At 42.6% G+C, this 22282-nt stretch overlaps 1 protein-coding gene across 1 annotated transcript in view; it reads right to left on the bottom strand.

The window, feature by feature from the left end:
• Window positions 1–21374, bottom strand: part of C8H10orf90 (chromosome 8 C10orf90 homolog) — a 100440-nt gene extending 79066 nt beyond the window's left edge. Inside the window, exon 1 of the mRNA XM_059476995.1 lies at window positions 21345–21374. The gene's annotated coding sequence lies outside the window, so the exon portion shown is untranslated. The remainder of the gene's footprint in view (window positions 1–21344) is intronic.
• Between the last annotated feature and the right edge of the window lie 908 nt (window positions 21375–22282).

Below are 22282 nucleotides of genomic sequence, written 5' to 3'. Positions count from 1 at the left end.
TCCCTGGAGCACCATTGTCCTGCAGTTTGCCTTTCAGTCCTGCAGTGCTGCCAAGGGAGAGGTGAGGGAAGTGAACCACTTTATTTATTGAGCTGGTTGCTGTAACCACTTAAAGCGAGCTCAGCATCGCTGGCTGCTGCTTTGGGGTGGGTTCCTGCAACGAGGAGATTTTCCTTCAGATCTGCAGAGGGGAATCTCCCTGCTTTTATTGCACAGCTTTGTCCCAGCTTCAAATACATCTCCTGACCTGAGAGAGGATTAGAGCACCTTTGATACCCCAATTAAAATGGATCAGGAGGGGGAAGGAGCGATTGATCCTCCAGCCCCCGTGCTGATCTGTGAAAGTGCTGACTTGTGCCCATGAGCACAAACACTGAATCACAGGGATCAATAAACAGGGCTGGAGTGCTGCAGCTGCTGCAGGCAGCCTTGCACTGGCAATTACAGAATCTGGGCTGGCTTTACAAGTGCCTCGACAAATGCCCTCTAACCCTGATCCTTCCTATCCAAAAACAACCATTAGCTGGCCTTTGAATTACCAAAATGGCACATAAAAAGGGTAAAACACCTCAATTGCCTGGGAAGTGCTTATAGCTCTGTGTTATAAACATTCTCCTTTTAAACTTATGGGTATTAGGGAAGTTGTTCTTAAATCTACAAAGCTTGGATGTGCTGTGGAGAGAAGGTTTATAAATGAATAAATGATTCATCCTTTTTGCTTTCTGATGCTGCAGGCAGGCAATTAAGTGGGATTGAAGTTGATAGTTTAGGGGGGTTTGGAAGTTCTTAATATAAAAGATCACAACTACAAAATACTTATGAATTATAGAAGAGGCCAAGGGACAGAATGCTATAGATTTTAATGGCACTTGAAAAAAGTGCCTAGAGGAGACAATAATGTGGTTTTCTTAGCTGTGACATCATTGAAAAGGATCTAAAGACTAAGGGAGCAAAGGCAGGTGAAGGAGGATGAGTTACATCTTGGGTGTGTCACCCTGAGGACAGTGAACACATCCTCAAACTTCCTTAATCTGCATTTTTCCCATTGCAGAATCCAAGGGCTGGGCAGAGATGTGGGGAATTGTGGTGCTTGCTGACTGTAAGACAAAACAAAAATGTATCTTCCTCATCCCCAGTCATCTCTGCAGGTCAATATTTACATCCCTCTGCGAGAGTCAACACCAAATATTTGGGATGAGTATTCCATAGGTAAATATCAATACCAAATATTTGGTTCAAACATCTCAACATCCCAGATATTTGGGGAAAGCCCGATTTGACTGCCTGCAGCTCGGAATAAGAGTTATTAAATGTTTTAAAAAGAACCTTTAATTTTTCATGTGCAATTTTGGGATGAAAGAAAACAAGCAATAAGTTGTTGCTATACTTCCTGCTTGAAACTCCAAATTTTCAACCCACCCCAGCTTTTTCAGAACTGAATTAAATTTTTAATCAGATATTTACCCGATAAGCAATGTCAGCTCTTTCTCTCTGTGTAGGAATTTTATCTGTTGGCTTTAGAATACAAGTAAAACTGAGTATGAGGTCAGGATCCATAGAATCACCAAGGGGAATCTCTTAATATGAAAACCCTGCTTTGTTCTTTCCATTGGTTTTTCCTCCCTTTTTTCATCTTTCACATAATTTTCATTTATTTCCCAAAAATATTGCCACAAAAACTTCACCCCCCAAAATGGAGAGTTTTAAGAGCTGGGTACTGAACTCTATAAATTCCACTACTTGCAGCTCGTTCTGTTGATTTTTCCCATGGCAGGAGGTTATGTGGTTTTAATGGAATATTAGTAGCATGGCTGCATTAAATGCCATTTAAAACCTCTTTCAAAGTGGCATTGACTGTGTTGAAATGAGACTATGGAAACATCCCAGTGATGGGAAATAGGTGTGAATATTGTATTTTCATCACAGAATTTTCCAAGTGATGCAGAAAACCCTGATATATATATATATTTAAAAACCCTATGAAAATTATTATATTGTTGTGAGTGGATTTGCCTTTCTATACAAAAGAGCTAAAACCAGACTCATTGATGCATTAACAACAAGGAAAAATATTCCAAGTAATTATCAGCTCTCCCCACGTGTTGAAAGCCCATTTTGTCCCGTAGCTGTTTCAATCAATACACTATTTATTTTCAAATAACCATGCACTGAGGATCATTTGGACACAGAGCCCATAAATACACATTACCTCATTATCGACCCTCTCTGGCCACTGCTGCATTATTAACATTTCACTCCAAGAAGCAATCAAGCTATAAACAGGAGGAATTTCTAGAGTTATTCCTCCCCCAAATGTTTTTGTAGGCATGACCAAGCCTGGGATTTTGCCCCCAAGAATTACTTCTCTCTGTGATATTCTTTACAGAGAAGCAAATGTACCCAGTAGTCAGTGAAACGGGAAGAAATACAATATTTGCTAAGAGGAAATGTACACAGGACAGTTAAACTCCATTTTTTATCCAGGGATTATCACTTGCACATACACAAGAACTCTGAATTTTGGTTCCAAAACGCCCTATTGTTTTAATCCTATAAATCCGATTTCGGCAGTTGCTCAGGAAGCTGAAAAAGGAACCAATGAGCCAACCCAGTGCTGGGATGTGATGTTTGTGAGGTCCCCAGATGAGGTGAGAGATGAGAATCTGACTCCTTGTTCTCAGAAGGCTGATGTATTATTTTCTGATATATTATATTATATTATATTACATATTATATTATATTATATTATATTATATTATATTATATTATATTATATTACATTATATTATATTATATTATGTCATATCATATCATATATCATATCATATCATATCATGCTATACTAAAACTATACTAAAGAAAGAGAAAGGAGCCATCAGAAGGCTTAACAAGAATGAATAATAAAATCTCATGACTGCTCAGAGAGTCTGACACAGCTGGACTGGGATTGGTCATTAATTGAACACAATTCACATGGAACCCATCAAACATTCATGTGTTGGTGACAATGTCCAAACCATATTCCAAAGCAGCAAACAGATAATTATTGTTTTCATTCCTCCCTGAGGCTTCTCAGCTTCCCAGGAGAAAATCCTGGGCACAGAGGGTTTTTCAGAAAATATCCAGGTGACACTGGGAGCAGAATCCCTTAGCCCTGGGTAGGACAGGGGTGTGCAGTGCCATCTTCGTGCAGCTCATGCAGGGAAATTTTGCTCCCTGGGTGCTGGGGGTGACTGATGGCTTTCCCATAAAAGATGGGGCAGCAGCACAGGCTGCCCTGGCAATCTGCCAGGAGCTGGAGGGCTGCACCTCGTTTGCATGTGAATTTACATTGCTTTTAGAGCCACTGGTAGTACTTGAATATTACTTGATAGGTTTGTCAGCGCCGTGTGATCTCCAGAAATAAAAACCTGGCTCTGAGCGGCCTGGTCGCCCTCTGTGCCTTTGGGGCTGTGTCCTGATCCCACTGATCTTGGCAGAGGGTGCTCAGCACCCCCAGAACCCCCGAGATTCAACCCCTGCACCTTCACCCCAGGGCTGGGTGCCACAATTTCTCTGTGCCATCCCTTAGGTGCCATGTCCAGCACAGATCCATGCCCACATCCCACCCTCTGGCTAAGCCAGGCCCAAACCAGCCCCACTGGTACCACAGGAAATAAAATTATTGAGGTGCAGATGCTGCATTACTGCTGGGTTTGTAAAATAAACTCCCCTGCTTATGATCAGTAAGAATTTAATGAGTTGTGGTGGGTTTAGATGGGATATTGGGCAGGAATTTTTCCCTGTGAGGGAGGTGAGGCCCTGGCACAGGGCGGCTGCCCTGGATCCCTGGCAGTGTCCAAGCCAGGTTGGACAGGGTTTGGAGCCACCTGGGATAATGGAAGGAGTCCCAGGGTGTGTAATGAGATGAGTTTTAAGGTTCTCTCCAACCCAAAGCAGCCTGTGGAAGGAATTCTGTGATGTCTCTGCATTCTTCCACCCATGTGCTGGCACAGGGATGTGGCTCAGGAAGGATTAAGCCCATTTTGCATAAAACCAATTGCAACAAGTGAGGGGAGAAGGTGTGTAGGGGTGCAAAGTGGAAAATCACTGAGGGAAGGAAAAGAAGATTGAGAGGACAGAGGCAGGTCTGTGTGCCAGCTGTTCTGCAGAGGAAGAAAATGGGAGGGATGAGCTGAAACCTTTGGATTTCAAATTTGGACTGAGGCTGGGGATAATGCAGAAGCTTCCTGGCAGATTGGGCATCTGACGGCAGGAGCTGCAGTCAAGGTGATCTTCTGGGTAGCTGCTGCATTCACTTTATTTCCAAAGCTTGCATTCATGCTCCTGCTGTCAATAAAAATCCCTGCCTGAATAGATAAGCCAGTGCCCCGTATCTCATTAAGCCTGAGAATTCAATCCTCTGCTTCAAGCTCTGTGCTCCTATGCTTCTTTATATCATTAAGAAATATTGCCCGAGCTGATCCCCTAAATCCTTGTATTAGCCAGCACAATTAAATCTAATATGGATGGAAAAATGGGAGCCAGGAGGACTCCTGCATGGTGTGAGCTCCAGGTGCATCCCCATGGATGTGACTGGAGAGTGCACAAGCAACAAGTCAGAAAGGAGACACTTATAAGCCCTAACTCATTCTGTTTTAAATAGCTTAAGAAAATGCTGAGACTTTCTCAGGCTGGATTGTGGAATACCTTGAAGTGAGACCACAAATCCCTGTGCTGTCACTCTTTTTCTCTGAGGAGTTATTAAGTGAAGCATCCAAAATAAAAAGTCAGGCTGTCGAGCTCCTGGGTTTTTGTTTCTCTGTCAGACAGGAAACTCGGTGACTGTTGAGTTTTAAAACAATGGCCTAAACATGCCAGCCATTAGCAGTGGCACTTAATGAGATTCTCAGATAACCCTTTAAGAGAATATGTAGTGATTAAGTCAATTTAAATGATTCATCTCCACTGCAGCCGGTGAGACTTGTACATAACAGCCATTTGCATAGCAATAAAGATCTCCATTTCTCCACACAGGACAGGTTTATAAGGATATTTCCAACCTTAGTCATGTCTGCCCTCATTTGTCTGTTGGGAAGTTTTTTTCACTCCTTTTTTTTTGCCAGATGCTTCTCCTGATAGGGGAAGATCTCAGGGCAGAGCATCTCCTCGTGCAGTGCCAAGTTTTGAGGAGGAGCATTCCCAGGCTGGCTGTGAAGAGGCTCCGGGGGGAATTTTGCTCCTGTGACATTCCTGGTGTGTGGCCAGAGCATCCCCTGCACTTCCCCATACACAGAGCAGCCCTAATGAGCCCCAACCCTGCCAGCCCAAATTAACCCAGCACTGCAGTCTGCTCCAAGGGAATTGCTAAACTCCCTCCAACATCCAAAGGTGCAGGATCAGATCCTCACAGATCTGAGATACATCAAAGGGTGAGGCTCCGCCAAGCCAGTCCCTGGCAAGGCTGTGTTTTCTGGAAGATCCTGGAGCACCCTGGCCAAGGCAGGTTGTTGGAAACTAATCCTCCTTCTTTACCTTCTTCTTCCTTCTTCTTCACCTTCTTCTTCTGTCGCAGACATTTCTTCACAGAAATCCTTTCTTTCAGATTTCTGCGTCTTCGGGAGGCCAGGGGCCCCCGAAGAGAAGGTAAACAATTATTATCAGCTGCTGGGGAATGCAACAGGAACACCTTGATTGGCTCATTTTATATGTTTATAATTAAGAGCCAATCACCAGTTCAAGCCAGGGGACTGAGTCCTTGGCCACAACTTTGTTGTGGATTCTTTTCTATCTCTTCTTAGCTTAGCTAGCAGCTCTGCAAACCTCTCTCTATATTCTATCAGTATAACTATAATGTATAATATCATATATTAATAAATCAAGCCTTCTGATCAAGATACAAGATCCACCGTCTCTCTCTATCACCAGCAGCAACCCACTCAGGACGCTGTAATATTCTTCCTTCTTCATCATAAGTTTAGATAATATTTTATAATTAAACAAAAAAGTCCGCATTGTGGACTTCAAGTAATTAGTTATTAAATTAAAAATAAAAATAAACTATGATTTTTAATTAGACAGTTTAACCTTAAAAAAAACTTGTAACAGAATATTAACCATTTTTTCTACCTTATTACTAAAGAACTTCAAAACTTACTACCTATAAAACTATAACATAAATAAAAATATTAAAGACGTAAGTCTAAACACAAACTGTTGTCTTGAATATTCAATCCCAACCTCAACAAAAGTAAGAAAAAAACCCCAAAGCCAACAGGAGGGTTGTGTAACAGCCCCTCCCTGCTGCCCCAGCCCAGGCAATTCCTCACTAATTGAAATTGCTTCTCCCCAGCTGACCCAGAGCCACACGGATTAAACCAGATTTCGGAATGCTAATTACACGACATCATTTTCCCAATTATTGTTAAAATTGGATTATGTACTGGGAGATGGGGTGTTTGAAGCAGCCACTAATGAGCAAATCATGCATAAAAAAACTGGTTTGTTATGTTGGTGACTGAACAAAATAAGGTCACAGGCGTGAAGTCGTGTCCAAATAAACAAAAGAAACCAAAGAGGTTCCAAGAGTAGCACCAAGCTGGAATTTAGGGAGCTTCAAAAGCCATGGCAGAGCCAGAGAATGGGTTTTTCTTCCTTTTTCTCCCATTGTCCATTGCTGGCTAAAGCTATTTCTGGGCTATTGGGTGTTTCAGGGTATTTTCCCAAGGAATCATTATGTTATCTCAGTGACCGAGCTGCTTATAATCCATTTTCAGAAGTTTCTGTGGAGCTTAAGAACATAAATCTGATTATCAGAGAGACTCCACTATTGCATTTTCCTGTGCTTGCCCCACCTTTCTGACGCAATCAAGAGTGACACAGAAATTTAATTGCTCCAAGTAGTCTCTGTATTGCAGAACTCTTTAGATTCCCAGCACAAATATCATAACTCTGGTTTTACGCCCTCTGTACTTTCCTGGCTGAACAGTTTTGCTGTGGTTCCAGGGCAGTTCAGGAGAATATTCCAAATGGGTTTCCAATCCCTGAATAAATAATAATAAATAAATAAACTGGAGATCTATCAATCCACACCTGTCTGTCTATCCACCATCACACTGCCTGGAAACATTCATTGCTAATTTATCCCCAATATCCTTATAATTCAATTTCACAGCCAATTTCAGTGTTGTTTTTTTTTTTCCCCTCATGAATTTGAGACAAATATTGCTTTAAAGACCAACCAAAAAACACAACAGAAATCAAGTCATGTATGCAGTTTAAAAAAACCCAAAGTTTCCAGAGTACTTGCTCCAAAGATTCCAATTTAGTCTACAAATAGGAAATAATATTCCTCCCTTCTCAACAATCCAGAATGTTTGAGTCAAAATGGGCCATGCTTTAAGTCTAATTTTTTTTAAGTATCATTACTAACAGAGAAACTCTGAGCTCCTTGAAATAACCCTTTTTTTTTCTCTTCAAAGGACATAAATTTAAAAAAAGTTTTTAAAAACTCAGGATATTTTTACTCCCTGGGCTGATAAAGCCAGTGAGTTGTTCACTGTTCTTTCCTCCTTCACAAGTCTCCTTACCAGTCTCTCTTGGCCACAATTTAAAAAAAAAATCTCAAACAATTACTGAGATAATTATTTTGTGATGTAAAAATTCTGTTCTAAGTTTGAAACTTACATTACAAGTCTATTCTGATATTAAAAAGAAGACATATAGCAAGAAAATAATGAAATTACAATGCACTTTGTAGCAACAATGAATATCTTTTGAGTCAATCTCCCATTTACATTTTTAAATTCTTTTCTTTGGTAAAGCTTAAGACAAGACTTCCATAGCAACAGAGACAAGGTCTGGCTCCCACTGCAAGGAATCCTAACAAAAAATGTAGTAAGAAAAAACCAGGGGGTGATTATTTATTTTTAAGTTATTTGAATGAGGCACATTAACCTCAATTAAAAAAAAAAATCAGTGTTTTTCATCAGCCCAGCCATCAATCAAAATAAAATAACATATTCTGTTAATTGCTCTCTGTTATTCTCACAGTTTCAGGGGAGTGCAGGGGAAGAGGGAAATTCTTGTTGGGTTTAGGTTTTTTTTTTTTTTAACTGACTTCCTCTGATCTCAGTGCTTTTCTGGAGGTTCAGCAGCAGATCCAGGTTCTGGCAGTGAGTTTTTATCAGCCTGGGTGGGACAAGATGAGCTTTAAGGTCCCTCCCAACCCAAACCGTTCCATGATTCTGTGGTGACATTCCTTTGGCTCTTGTGCCTGGCAGTGCTAGTTGCCTTTGACAGTGAGTTTTGGAGAAAAGCAAAGCTGTCCCCGCAATGAAACAACTCCAATAAAAAAAATTAGTGGTCTTTTTTTCTCTGATAATATTAATTTCCATAGTTCCAGGTTAAATGGAACCTGTTTAGGGTTTTCAAGCTGCTGTAGGGATGGGAGGAAGGTGGTCACCTGTTCCCAGACCATCAGGGTGAGCTCTGATCCCCACCACATGTTTTCCCACAGGATTTACTTTTTCCTGCACTGGTGACTTTCATGGAGCTCAGTCCTGAGGATTTCTCTGAGGCAAATGAGATGGAGGAGGTGGCAGAGCATTGGCTTCAGTGCCAACATTTTGCATCCACTGAAAGGACTGACTCACTTCTGCTCTTTGTTTTCTCCTTGTTTCTGTCTAACATTACTCCTTTCTGCTTCCTGTTTGCTTTTTAAATTATATCCTCAATAACTGCATATGCAAACCCTATAAATGTTTTTTTCCCCATTACATTTTACCTTCTAGGTAACAGAGCACTGCTTTTCCTGCCTTTCTGGTAAAACTTAAAAAAAAGCCCCACTGTTTGAGGCAATAAATAATAAATAATAAAAATTTTTAGTGGTCTTCTTTTCTCATTGATTATTTCAGTTTCCAATAAATAATGGTTCCTGAGACCCTTAAAAAGGAACAAAACCAGAAAACCTATTGCTACCTGTTCCTTCCCTGCACATCACCTCTCTGCCCCTAATCTGTACCTTTAGGACCAGAACTTGGCAAACCAGGCCCGGCAGAGCTGGAGGTGTGGGAGCAGGGGCTTACAAAAGCAGAAACTCCCTGGCCAGCAGCAGGGAGGGATTGTGGCTGGAACAAGGAGTTGCATAACTCTCATCTGTTGTGTGTATTTTTCCATGGTCCTTGGAGGCTCCGTGAGGGCACCGTGAGGGAGAGGTCAGGCAGAGAGCAGGAGGGATCAGTTTAGAGTGGAATAAGGGCTGTCTGCAAAAACAACCTCTCCATGCCATCAGGGAAGTCACTGCCTGTCAGAGGAAATGCAGAATTGTTTGGCTTGGAAAGGCTCATAAAGATAATTCACTTCCAACCTCCTGCCCTGGGCAGGGACACCTCCCACTGCCCCAGGCTGCTGGCACCCCCAGTGTCCAACCACCCCCAGGGATCCAGGGACAGCCACAACAAATCTGGGAATTCTGTCCCATCCCTTCCCCACCTTCACAGGGAACAATTCCTAATTCCCAAAATCCCCTCTAAATCAACCCCTTGTCAGCTTAAAGCCATTCCCTGTGCCCTGTCCCTCCATCCCTTGTCCCCAGTCCCTCTCCAGCTCTCCTGGAGCCCCTTCAGGCCCTGCCAGGGGCTCTGAGCTCTCCCTGGAGCTGCTCCTCTCCAGGAGCTTCCCCAGGTCTCCACCCTGGCTCCAGAGGGGCTCAGAGCAGCCTCCTCTGTCATTTGGACAATTTCAGAGTGGCCTCCTCTGTCATTTGGACAATTGCTCAGATCTTCAGCAGTTTCAAGTGAAGGCCCCATGCAAAAATCCACTTTGGCTGTGGTTCTTACACACCCTGTGCCTCTTATTTAGCTCTTAATTAACCTCATGGCGAAGTATGACCAGGCTGTCCCACAGAGGTGACACTGGTGCCATCCCACCCCAAATCCCAACAGAGCTGGGTTTGCCAACACTTTCTGCTGGCACGAATGGAAATTACCTGCCCTACCTCTCACTTGTGCCACTGTGTTTCCTGATACCACTGAGCTGCTACAGTTATTTTTTTAACGTGGTTTGAAAGAAAAGACTGTCATCAATATTTAAAATTAATATTTTCCATGAAAATTTAATTGTGTGCTATGGTGGTTTTAATCTAATCTAGTCAGCAATCTTCACATAGTCCCAAAAGGCAGCAACAACATCCCAAGTGACCAATTTTTTCCCTTGCATTTTCCTTGCTTTTGTACTACTTTATCATTTAACAATGTTTTGTTTAGAAACCCAGATTTGCCTTCTGCCTCATCATTGCTGTTCCATTATGCTCTTTATGTGTAAACAGAGTGTACTTCAAAGAGCATATATCATTATTAATAGTTAATAAAAGAAATGGAAATAAAAGCTGCACAAGCTGGTCCTGTAGCTGAGAAGCAATTCCCTGCACTTTATGGGAAAGGCTTTCCTTCCTGCTAGATGTCCTTGATGACTCTTGCAGGGACATAAAAACAACCCCCTATTATTGCACTTACTGATATATAATCTTCAAATAATGAGCAACAGGATGAAAACAACTCAAAGAAGCCTCCTGGAGCATTTTCCCCCTGCCTTGCCAAGGCCAGCAGTTTCCCTTGATGAAGGGTTAGAGGATCAGAGTCCCAATAAGCAGTTAGCTGTGGAATTGAATCCATGACACATCCTTCTCCTCTCCCCTGAGCTAGCTCTGCCACCAAATGAACCTGGCATATTGATGACTTCAAAGGAACTGCCAAAATGAAGCAAAAAGCCATGATCAGCCAATATTCCTAAATACTCTGTGACAGAATTACCTTCAGAGGGGGAAGGTTTGGAGTCTGTAGTATTTTATTACAAGGTGTAATGAAGCCTACAGGGTCCTGTGCCCACCATGCCCAAAGCAGCTGCACGGGAGAGGTGAAATCCAATTTATTCCCATTTTTGTGATCAGTTCTTAGCTCAGCAGGAGATACTGTTTGTCATTTATAATCCAGTCCCCACGAGCCACAGGACTTGTGTGGTTTCCATGAATCCCATCAGCTCCCTGAGGTCCTGCTGGGAATGGGTCTATTGGTGCAAGGCAGTCCCCAAACATTTGTATAAATGACATTTTTGAGGCTGGATTTCCCGGTGCACTGCATGCACACCCTCATTGCCATTCCATGGGTACAGCCAACGAGGAGCTGCCTGTTATCCCACTGGGAATTGAGCAGGAGTCCTTGATCAAAGGACAAATACCTTTATATTCAGTGATTCCCAAATCATTCTCTTGGGAAGCTTTACCACCAGCAGATGGTTTTGGTGGTGGGATATTTCTTTAGCTGCCCATATTGCTCTCCTCTCATCAATGACAGGCTCGTTTTCCTTCTACTTAATTAAGACTACCTTCAAAGAGACCCTTTTATAAACAAATTAGGGCTATCTGACTCAGAGTTTAAAATGGAGCAGTGTTTGATCAATACAATCGACTGGAGAGATCTAAACTCATCTCTGGGATACTCTGTTCCTGTCTTGGAAAGTTTTTAATGCCTCACTGAAGCAGAGGTTGAAGTGTGTGGCAGCCTCTGGCCTCTTACAACATTAACTGGGCACTTTTAAATGAGGCAAATAGCACTGGAAAACCTTCCAGTGGAGCCATTCCCTTGAAATAACGCTGTGTGGAAGGCTGGTGGTAAGCCTGGAATGCTTTTAGGAGGATCAGGGATCATGGAGAAGATGATGCTGGCAACAAGACAAACACCTGTGTATTTTTAGCTTCCACAGGATGCAGTTTGGCATTACAAGAAAAATCACAGAAAAAAAAAAAGAAAATCACAGATAAAAAAGAAATCACAGATAAAAAAGAAATCACAGAACTGTTCAACCATCCATCCATCCATCATCCATCCATCCATCCATCCATCCATCCATCCATCCATCCATCCATCCATCATCCATCATCCATCCATCCATCCATCCATCCATCCATCCATCCATCATCCATCCATCCATCCATCCATCCATCCATCCATCCATCCATCATCCATCCATCATCCATCCATCCATCCATCCATCCATCCATCCATCCATCATCCATCCATCCATCCATCCATCCATCCATCCATCCATCCATCATCCATCCATCCATCCATCCATCCATCCATCCATCCATCCATCCATCATCCATCCATCCATCATCCATCCATCCCTCCCTTAACACCAAGACTGAGCTGGAAACACCTTAAATTTATTTTTGTTGTCACAGCAGGAAGTTCAGATGGAGCATGTGAAGATCTATGGAGATTCAGATCCAATGGATAAGATAAACAATTTATATTTCTTGAATGGAATGCAGCCTTGTAGCCTAAATGAGCTTGACTCTCATTTGAGATGCTTTAATATAAAACATTACAGGCTTGTCTGCATTACAAAAAATATAGATTGCAGTGTATCAGTGAATTTAAAGAAATTTTAAATATTTCCTCCAGAAGAACTTCTCCAATTGATGTATTCTGAATATTTTGTCCATGTGTGTGAACTTCCTAACTAGGGAATCTGTATTCCTTCACACATCCCTTATATTCATTCCAAGAAGCAGACAGCACAGCACTGCACAGGCTTTAATAAAAAGGACCTAATTACACTGCAAACCTATGAGCAAAATCAGCCTGGAGAAGGAGCAGAAGAAAGCAGCAAAACCAAAGTACCTGAAGAGTTACCAGACACACAGAAATTACATCTCTGTCTCACTAATTCAATCCTGCCACCTAATTCCTGACAGTAACTAACAATTTCATGATAGCTGCCCACCAGCTCACCAGGAAATTCTCTTGTTCTGGAGAAAAAAATAGTCAGCTACTCCTTAGTAGACTTAGAAAAACACTCACCATGTCAGTGAATCTCTAGTCTCTTCTTTCTCTTTTTATTCAGTATAAAATGCCCTTTTTGCTAAAGAAAAATTAGAGTTTATGGATAGAACTCCTGTACTTCCCACATTTGGGAATAAAGGATTGTGTTTCAGGCTGCACTGGGATCCATTTCTACCCTGTGCCAGTAATCATGTCAATGTATATTGATACCATACATTTTTGGATGGTTAATTTAGTTCAGCTTTATCTGTGCCAAGATATCAAGCTGATAATTGATCTCCAGCTTTGTTCTGCAGCATTAATTAAGTTTTAGAAAAGCTTACAGATCAATTTATTTGAGTTAATGCAAATCTGCACCTAGAACAACACGGCTCAGATATTTATCACTCTGCTGTTAGGCCCTTCTCATGCTTCAGCAATTCAGGTTTACATCTGGTTCAAGTTTCTCTAATCTAAAATAAACCAGCATGAAAAAGCATTTGATTTCTCATTTAGATTCCCGATAGCCTTTTATTGCAAAGATAACATCCCTTGTCTGATTTGAAATGGTGAAATTCTTGGGTCAAAAATAATGAATAAAATGTTGGCACTCCTGAGTTTTTACAACTAACCTGAATTTTATTGGTCTTAATTAAAAGGAAATTGGGGTTCTTTTCCACATGAGAGATAATATAGCATTATTTGAGTTGTGCTACAATTGTGATTAATTTCTATGCCCTAAAAATATTGACTTCAAAGACATTGAAAGGTTGATGTGAAAAGCTCCTCACTGTGAGGACCTGGCTTGACTTTGCTCTTGCACAGCCCCTCAGCTGAGGATGGAGATAAAACCAGCTCAGGCCAAATCAAATCAGCCACAGCCGCACCAGGTTTGTTTATCTTTTCTTAAAATGCAAAGGATGGCTGTTTTCAGGTGGATTTATCAGGGAATGGTTTGGGTTGGAAGGGAATTTAAAGTTCATCCAGTGCCACCCAAGGACATCTTCCACTGTCCCAGGATGCTCCAAGCTCTGTCCAGCCAGGCCTTGGGCACTGCCAGGGATCCAGGGGCAGCCACAGCTGCTCTGGGAATTCCACCCCACCCTCACAGAGAACAAGTCCTTCCCAAAATCCCATCTGAATCTACCCATTGTCAGCTTAAAGCCATTCCCTGTGTCCTGTCCCTCCAGGCCTTGTCCCCAGTCCCTCTCCAGCTCTCCTGGAGCCCCTTCAGGCCCTGGAAGGCCTCTGAGCTCTCCCTGGAGCCTTCTCCTCTCCAGGCTGAACAATCGGTGCCCTTACAGCAGGATGTGGATCCTGCTCATGGATCTGTGCTTTACAGAGGCCTTTTGTTCCATTTTTTGAGTTTAAACAAAGCTTCCATTTTCTCCAATCACGCCCAGGTGCTGAAGAGTTACAACTCCAAAACATCCCTCGATTTTCCCACAACCCTTTTTTTGCAGAGTCACGGTTTTCTCAGTTTTGTTTCAGAGCTTTTAAACACATTTAAAGCTGAGCTGGTCACAATGACCTTTCAGCACAGCATGCAGAAAACTCTGCGTCGGGTAACTCTTTTTATTGACTGTTGCACATTTCCCAAGTACTCAGTCAATACTTTGCAGAATTTCTCTAACAAATCTTCAATATGGGGATGGAAACATTTGCCCACCTCAAAATTTTCGCTGAAGGCAATTTGGATTTTCCTTAGCCTGTATCTGGTATAATTTTCTATCAAGGATGATAAAAGGGAGGATAAAAAAGAGTTTGTAAAACATGAACTCACTGTATTTTTCATGAGAGGATTTTTATGTACATTGTGTTAGGTCAATGAGGTGTGATTTTTTGCCTAATTAACAGAGCACGATACTACTAATTAATCAGATGAGATATGCCAATAGGGCCCTCTTTATCAGAAGCAGAGAAAATGGCTTTAGGAATTTTCCCAAAATCTTAAAATCTGGAGTTTTCATAATGTGAGATGCCTCTGCCAAGCCCTTGGGTAACTCCCCATAGCCAGGACTGCCTTCAGCAGCAAAAGGAGTGAGAGTTTTCCTGAGGAAATTGGTGAGGTTTTGCCATGTGGATCCCACTTTTCTATTTCTATACTTGTCCTTTCCTGAACATTTCAGTGGGGTTTTTTCCCTTGCACAGCTGCCTCATCCAAACCCCCTGTAGATCCTGCTCTGTATTGATTGTGTTCATAGTACAAAATACTGACTGAAGGAATAGGATAAAACTCTACTCCTCTTGGCTTTTCCTGATTTCCATTGGTTCAGCAAGGTCAGAGGAAAATGCCCAATTCCACCTTCTAAATGAGAGTTGTTTGGGAATTGGAGAAGGTTCAGATTGTGACAAACATCATGGGCTGCTGCTCAAAAAGCTCCACAGCTCGAGACATTGGCACAACCAGCAAATTCAGGGCTTGGACATTGATTTTTGGGTTTTCCTATTTGTGATAATTTTAATCTGGATTTGGGAGTGTGTCTCAAGTGCTTCCCTTTTTTTATCTATGAAAATCAATAATCATGGAAGCACAGAATGGTTTGGCTTGGAAGAGACCTTAAAGAACATCCAGTCCCTGTGCAGGAACAAATTCCACAATCCCAGAGTGTTCCAAGCCCCAGTGTCCAGCCTGGCCTTGGGCACTGCCAGGGATCCAGGGGCAGCCCCAGCTGTGCCAGGGCCTTACACTCTAACTGCCAAAAATTCCTTCCCAATATCTCATCTATCCCTGCCCTCTGGCAGTAGGAGCCTTCTCCTTCTCCTTCTCCTTCTCCTTCTCCTTCTCCTTCTCCTTCTCCTTCTCCTTCTCCTTCTCCTTCTCCTTCTCCTTCTCCTTCTCCTTCTCCTTCTCCTTCTCCTTCTCCTTCTCCTTCTCCTTCTCCTTCTCCTTCTCCTTCTCCTTCTCCTTCTCCTTCTTCCTCCTCCTTCTCCTTCTCCTCTCCTTCTCCTTCTCCTGTCATTCCAGCTCCTTGTAAAGAGACTCTTTCAATCTTTTTGCTCCTTTCAGTCACTGGAAGACCACAATTAGGTCACCCCAAAGCTTCTTTTCTTCTTTTTTCCTGGTGAACAATCCCAGCTCTCCCAGCCTTTCCTCACAGCAGAGCAGCTCCATCCCTCTGATCCATTGATGATTTCCTCTTGCCTGGCTCCAGCACCTCCATGTCCTTCCTGTGCTGGGAACCCAGAGGTGGAGGCAGAACTCAACAGAAAATCCTAATTCCAGGATTTACCAGTGCCTGCAAAGCAGCACAGCTCCTTCTTTAGCTCTCAGCTGGTGGGGTGAGAGTGGGTGAGGAAACAGCTACACCACACATCGCTTCAATCTCCATGAATTGAGCTGCAATTTGTATGTCCTACCTGGACTTCCAGCTGGATATTTATTTTCCCAAATTAGCTTAGCCACAGTAGTGGTGCAGGTTCCCATTTCTATATTTGATGGGGGTTTTTAGTATGCAGCTAGAAAACTGGGAATAAGACAGCTGAAATAAAGGAAAAAAAACCCCTCCAGCTTCCTCTGGCTGTAATACCTCAGGCAAAAGACCCTCTTTGAAGCAATAAAATGTTTCAGCACGGTGTGGAAGGCAGGATGTGCTGAGGGAGGTGGTGCAAACATCCTCTGTTCCTCCTCAGCTGCTCCCAAAATGAGGGACAGACAGAAGGAAGAGCCTGAGCTGCTCCCTCTGGCACAAGTTGGACATGAAAGAACCTTTTATACCAAAAGAGAAATTATAATTTTCCTCCTTGGAAAGGAAAACTTGTTTCTCTGTCCATGGCAGGGGGTTGGATGGTCTTTAAGGTCCCTTCCAACCCAAACCATTCTGGGAGTGATCCTGTGATTCCTGGTTTCTAGTACAAAATACTCTGTGATGCTTTTTGCATGAACGACTATAAAATGTTCTATTCTTCAGCTTTTACTGACAATTTTCTCCCTCTGGAACAAAAGATTAATTTACATTTTTCCTATTAATAGGCACATTTTTACAGTGCCTGCACCACTGTAGAAAAGGGGCAGCACAGCATTATTTTTTGTCTGCTTACTCAATTATTGTGGGAGAAATAAGTTATTTTAGAGATGTCTTCCAAAGTAGGTCAGGACAGAACGAGAGAAGAAGTCTGTGAGTACCTTTCCAAAAATAAGTGATATCCCCTGATCTGAGTGCCTGAAAACCTCATTGGCTGCAGCACTGCATTTAGAGGGCTGTTAATTAGGAGTGAAAAATTAATTACCTTCCTCTGTCTGCTCTGGGGCTGGAGGTGCTGCTGGCAGATGGGCAGGGCTGCACCAGCCCTCGTGGTGGCAAAGGTGATTGAGTTTAGACTATTCTGTGTTTCTCATTTTCCTCTTTTTGGGTTGTTTTGGATCATTTAGTAAAGATTCATCTCCTTCCAGAGCAGTCTGTTGATGAAGCCACCGAGTGGGATGCTGAATGCTTTTAATAAGATTTTGACTGAGGTTGGGTTTTTTGTGGGGTTGGTGTTTTTCCTTTCAAACTTTGGAGTGTCACTGGGCTTTTTAAGATCTCCACAGATCTGAGCCTTGGTTTCTCTCTGCTTCAGTTCCCTGCCTGTAAAGAAGATTAATCACATTTCCCCACCTCACAGGAGCATTGTGTAAATGAATCCATAAAAAGATTGCCAGCTGTCCCTATATCATTTAACAGGAAAATATGGGTACCAAAAACAAACATCCAGAAGCCTTCCTGGCCAGGGCAGAGAAACACAAAGAATATTTTTCCATGCCAGCAGCCAGCAAGTAATTTTGAGTGTGAGCAATTCTTTCCTTCAGAGACAAGCACCAAACACATGAGCTGTGGATTTAACTGGAAATGTGGAGTTATCAAGTGTTCCACCAAGCCTGGGGCTGTTCTTGCTCATTAATCCAGATTTTGGCATAGAGGGGATCAGGAAATTGTTTTATTATTTTTTACTCTTCTTCCTTCCCAGTCCATCTTCCATTAATGAGAGTCTCCAAAGCATTTGGAACCAGGCAGGCACCAGGAATTAATTCCCCTGATAACGTGGATTGCTGGCACTGGTGTGGTGTTGCCAAAGCACCACTACAGGTCTGTTCCTGACACTGTTCTCCTAAAAGTGAGTGGCTGCACTCTGGCCTTTGCTTTCCTGCTCTTGAAGTTTTATAATAAATTTTATTTTATTTTATTTTATTTTATTTTATTTTATTTTATTTTATTTTATTTTATTTTATTTTATTTTATTTTATTTTATTTATTTTTTCCTTGATTTGTTTTGATTTTACTTATTTTAGTTTCTTTTTGCTCTATAATGAAACACTGCTCCAAGCCCCAGCAGCTGCACTTGAGCTTGTAGGTGTTTTGACTAAATGCATCCCACACATTCAAACTCTAGAGAATAATTAATAAGGCTTCATTTATTAAATATCTGCATACCTATAATTATCTTAACCCTGTGATTTTGGAGTCAATAGTTTTTTGGTTGACCTGATGGTGATTTTAATGGAATTGCTGCTCCTGACCTGCACTTCACTGTAAATAGAGGAAAAACAAGGAACTTTCTCTCCTCTCGGCAGCCCTGCAGACACAAATATATCAGCTAAAATATTTATGTCTCTGAAAACTTAAAATTAGAATTTTGAGTGTCCAACAATTCATAGAGGGATTTTTTTGGGAAGTATTTTGTAAGGTTTTTTTGTGTTGGAGCAAAACCAAGGACTTCAAGGTCCTGGAAGTCTGAGTGAGCTTTGACTAAGCTGAAAAGCTCCTTGCTGGAATTGCTGTTGTCATGTCCACATGAAGATTAAGCCAATGACATCCTGGTACTGTGGCTTTTAAGAGGTTCCTTTACTATACAGCAAACTTATCTGACTTCTTTGGAGGTTTCACCAAGTTCTAGCTCCTTTTGAGGCATTTCTGCTCAATTATCAGCAAAAGCTTGGCTTTTCAATATTCCAAAGACTTGTGGAAAAGCCATTTACTCTCGTGCTTCCTCCTGTCTTAGGTTATCTCTGTTCACTGGGCAGTTTTCTTTATCCGTTCCACAGCCAATCCTCCCTCCAGGAGATCTCTGCTGTTCATGGGCCATTAATTATTAATTACCTTTTGTCCACGGCCACTGAGTGTCCCTGCATGGCTGATCCAATCCCAGCATCCCATGGGGAGATGCTCCGCCCAGGGGAGGAGCCAAGCATTCCTACCTGGATCCAATCTGAGCTTTGGGACACCCCAGCAGCCTTTGCCCCCTGCACTGCCAGAGGAGCAGCTTTCTGCTGCCCTGCATGGCCAGAGGGAGCCCAGGCCCATCTGCAGCAGCCCTGGAGCTGCAGAGGAAAACTCCCCCCTTGTGCAGGATCCCTGCTGCAGCAGAGCCACAGCTGGCACTGCAGGAGGGCTGAGCCCCCATGGCATGGGGCTGGGACACCACCCTGACACACAGGGGGACAGGGCATGGTCTGACTCTGGCAGTGTTGTTTTGTATTCCTGCATTTTTATTTTATTTTATTTTTATTTTTTTTTATTTTTATTTTCTTCCCTAGTAAAGAACTGTTATTCACATTCCCATATCTTTGCCTGAGAGCCCCTTAATTTCAAAATTATAACAATTTAGAGGGAGGGGGTTTGCATTTTCCATTTCAGGGAAGGCTCCTGCCTTCCTTAGCAGACACCTGGCTTTTCCAACCAAGGCACCTCCCCAGCTCCTCAATTCCTTCCCAGTTCCTCCTGGCTGGGATGAAAGCAGGGATCAGGAGAGGTCTCAGCTTGGAGATGTTTTGTAGCAAAGCCCTTCCTTACCTTGTCAGGTGAAATGATCATTCCACTGTCAAGAAAATGACACATCCACTCTCAGCCCTGCAGCTGCTTTATTTAGCAGGGGACTTGTTTAATCCAGCAAACTCCTGCTCTCCTCACATCCACCAGCCCTCACATGCTGGGAGAACAGCCCAAAAAATTCTGCTTTTCCTTTTTTCCTAGCTTTGACTTTGAGTAAGAGCAAGAAGGCTGCAAGAATAAATAGCCTTGACTTTGAGTAAGGAGAAGACTTTAAATAAACCTTTAGATTTTCTTCTTTCAAAAGAAAAATCTACAAATCCTCACCTTTGGAGTACAACATTCCTTTTTCTTTTTTCATTTTGCTGCCAAATAAGGGAAAAAGAACATTTTTGCACAAAAAAATGGCGTGCACATAATTTCAATCCCATTTATCTGTAAATGTTCTGTATCAAGACGTGGCTTTATTGCTTTGCAGCCCTATCAGACAAGGTTTTAACAAAAACTGCCATTGCACAGGTACTTGGGAAAAGCTTCCAACATCCTCATTGTGGATTTGATGTGTATGGGGATCGTCAGTGCCTGAGTGGAGACCCAAACTGAGGCGTTTAAGGAGCTCTTTCTTGTCTTCAAATAGGCTTGCTGGGTGTCTTAAACTGAGATAAGCACCCCAAGTGATTTATCTTCAAAGAGTTTGGCCACTTAATGTGAATTTTTGTCATTTAAATTTCCAGTAATTCCTGCAGTTGGTGGATTAGGAGCGATTTCCTCCGGAATAGTGCAATAAACTCTACCCCAACCACTTTATACCTTTATCAAAACCACTTGAAACCTTCAATCCTCTGACAGTGAGAAGGAAATTTATGACTGGCTGAATTCTAAAGAAAGCTCGTTTGTACATCCCTGAGCAAGGCCCTCCCCAGTCGAGGCCCTGCCAGCTCTCAAAGAGACACAGAAAGGTCTTTGAGCTCCTGTCATCTCTGGGAATAACAGCATCAATATGCACCGAGGTTAATGCCTCACAAAGGAGCAGGAATCTGCATATTACATTTATCAAAAGATGTGTAAATGAGCCATATAGGAGTCTCCTACAATGCCCTGCATAATTTATTCCGTGTACAATGAAGAGCTGATCAGATTTCACGCATGTTTACTTTGGGGAAGATAACTGCTGGAGTGCCTGAACCAGCCATGGAATACAAATATGGTTCAAAGTAATGTGTTTATCTACCTGACATTTTAATCTTGAAAACTTTCTTATTCCCATTGTTTTGACAAAGAGGTTCCCTTTTGTGAGAATAATCTCTGCCCAGCACTGGAGGACTTGCTTTGTTGGAGACACACAATATATCTGGGGGTTTATTAGATATGCAGAAGTGAAACAAAAGGCCCATGCTGGCACCATTTATATTTCTGATATGGTTTATTTTCTTTCTCAAACTTTGAAGGAGAGGAAAATTAATTGGACCTGAAGTTTTAGAAACAGAGAAATCCTGGTTTCATAACTCAGAGGCAAAGTGCAGAGCCTCATGCTGCAATCTTGCTCCTTGAGCGAGGTCCTTGACAAGTCAAGTTGGGCCCTTGTACATCCATTTCCCTCTCCTAATTCTAACCAGCTCACATTTATCCTCTCAGCATGAGTATTAGCTAAGAGAAACACGCAATTTAAACTTTTTATAGCTCAATTTCACATTGCTTAGCCATCAGTTAGTGACCAACTTCCCCCACAATTAAATATTCTGATTTCAACATCTGGACATTTTTACTGCAATTCTGAATTTACCCTCGTCTTTACCTCAGATTTGCTGGCTGTTTTGTCTTTGTCCTGCAGGGTCTGGCAGGTGCAGATGAAGCTTTCCAGCTTTGCTCTTGCAGTTATTCCAGAGCCTTGCTCCTCACCGTGTGGGCGTTGGCGGATCCCGTGCGAGAGGATGGGAGCTGCTCTCTGCTGAGCCCACCTCCAGCATCCCCTGGAGACTCTGAGTTTCCCAAAGCCTCCATGCTGGAGGGAGCCCTGCTGCTGTCAGCGAGCTCAGCGCAGGAACAGACCCTGCTTTGTTCTCCCTTCAGGTGCTGAGGGCTCTTTGGAGCTGCTGTTCAACTCCTGCTTTACCCTCCCCGCCCAATTCCTTTCAATCCACGGGATCAGGTTCTCAAGCCTGCTGGATCTGAAGCTCCGGAGAGAGATTTAGCATTTGGCAAAGGCTCATCCCCAGCAGGACACTGCCCTGCAAGTGCTGGGGAGCGTGGCTTGGCCCCTGTTTGTGGGGCTGCTCCATCATCCCACGGGGATCAGATGTCAAAGGCACGGCCTCATTCCACACCCAGTTACCCTGAACTCAAGGATTTCATTGCTAAACAAGTGTTTCTTAGCCCTCAAATATTGGTTTTAAATAATTCTTAAATATCTTCTAAAAAGCAGAGCACTGGGGTTTTGCAGAACTCTGCCAAACCTTTTCTTCCTTGACGCGATGGATGAATGAATGTACACTTATTTAAAATAACAAAGCTGTTTTCAGAATTCACATTATCACGATCTTTTGTCATCTTCAAGAGGCTGTGTCTGTCTGCTCTGTGGTGCCAAAGCAAACAGTGACAGTTTCAACAGCTGCAGAGCAACAAACCCAACAGGATTGCTGTGGTAGGAGAGATGTGGGGACAAACCAGGGATGACTTTTTAGCAGGGGCTGTTGTGGTAGGAAAAGGTGCAGCGGTCTCAAATGGAAGGAGAGG

Source organism: Ammospiza nelsoni, chromosome 8 (assembly GCF_027579445.1).
Source record: "Ammospiza nelsoni isolate bAmmNel1 chromosome 8, bAmmNel1.pri, whole genome shotgun sequence".
Lineage (NCBI taxonomy): Eukaryota > Metazoa > Chordata > Aves > Passeriformes > Passerellidae > Ammospiza > Ammospiza nelsoni.
This window is presented reverse-complemented; position numbering and strand designations above follow the sequence as displayed.